The sequence below is a fragment of the Peromyscus maniculatus genome, chromosome X, assembly GCF_049852395.1.
Source record: "Peromyscus maniculatus bairdii isolate BWxNUB_F1_BW_parent chromosome X, HU_Pman_BW_mat_3.1, whole genome shotgun sequence".
NCBI lineage: Eukaryota > Metazoa > Chordata > Mammalia > Rodentia > Cricetidae > Peromyscus > Peromyscus maniculatus.
In genome coordinates this window covers 5,749,696-5,750,771 of record NC_134875.1, presented here as the reverse complement: position 1 = coordinate 5,750,771, position 1,076 = coordinate 5,749,696, and the positions used below count along the sequence as shown (strand labels likewise).

Below are 1,076 nucleotides of genomic sequence, written 5' to 3'. Positions count from 1 at the left end.
CTGTAGGAAAATAGAGAGCATGTATATTCCTGGAAGAGCACATGTCAGAGGCTGAAAGGAGCTGTGCAGTTAACACCTCATCAACACTGCCTGCTTTTCAGGTCTGTGACTGTTGGCCAGAAAACAAATGCCCCCAAAGACGACCCCTCTGCTTCCCTTTGTTCCGAGGGTGTCAGAGTAGGTATGAATAACACCGACACAAGACACACTACGGCATCGGAAGATGGCTCCCTAGGACCATTTTAGAAGACCTGTGTGTGCCCGAGACAGCATCCCATCTACCCAGAAGGGTATGCCTTAAGGATCTTCACGTCATCCACGGGACGTTCCTGGGAATTTGTCTCCACCATGCCCACTCGACTTACCATCCCTATACCCTGGCACACTCGGCCAAAGATGGTGTGTTTGCCGTCCAGCCACTGGATGGGAGCGAGGGTCACAAAGAACTGGCTGCCACTGGTGTCTGGTCCTGCATTGGCCATTGCAAGAATCACAGCCCCAGTGAACTTCAGGTCTGGATGGAGTTCATCTTCAAATTATTTGCCATAGATAGATTCGCCACCTCGACCTGTCCCTGTCGGGTCACCGCCCTGGATCATGAAGTCCTTGATGATCCTGTGGAATTTGGTGCCATTGTAGTAGCCCCGCCAAGACAGCTCTACAAAATTCTTGCAGGTCTTCGGAGCATGTTTCCAGTACAGCTCCAACACAATGACCCCCGTGCTAGTGTCCAGGTTGATGTTGGGCAGCTGCCAGGTGTCATGGGGAATCGCCACCATGCTGAGTGAAAGTATCCCCTAGCAATTGCTATTTCCAGCGAAGTTCACCAGGGACCTGTCCCGGGTTGGCACACTTCCGGTTCCTGCTGATCAGCCAGCTTTGGTGATAGGGTTTAGGGAGCTGGGGAAAGGAAGATAAAGGATCTTTTTCGAGACTAGGGAGGGGGTTGCAAGATGAGATCCCCAGGGTGCGGACTTGTATTCAGGATTTTTAACAGCAGAAAGACATTTGATTGTAAAGGCTGCTCCGTTAAACCAATATGTATATTTTAAAGGTATCTTGACTTCAAATTTTAT

At 50.1% G+C, this 1,076-nt stretch overlaps 1 pseudogene; it reads right to left on the bottom strand.

Annotated features, from left to right (window-relative positions):
* Window positions 1–273: 273 nt before the first annotated feature.
* LOC102922956 (peptidyl-prolyl cis-trans isomerase-like 1 pseudogene) lies at window positions 274–779 on the bottom strand (annotated as a pseudogene).
* Window positions 780–1,076: the final 297 nt, after the last annotated feature.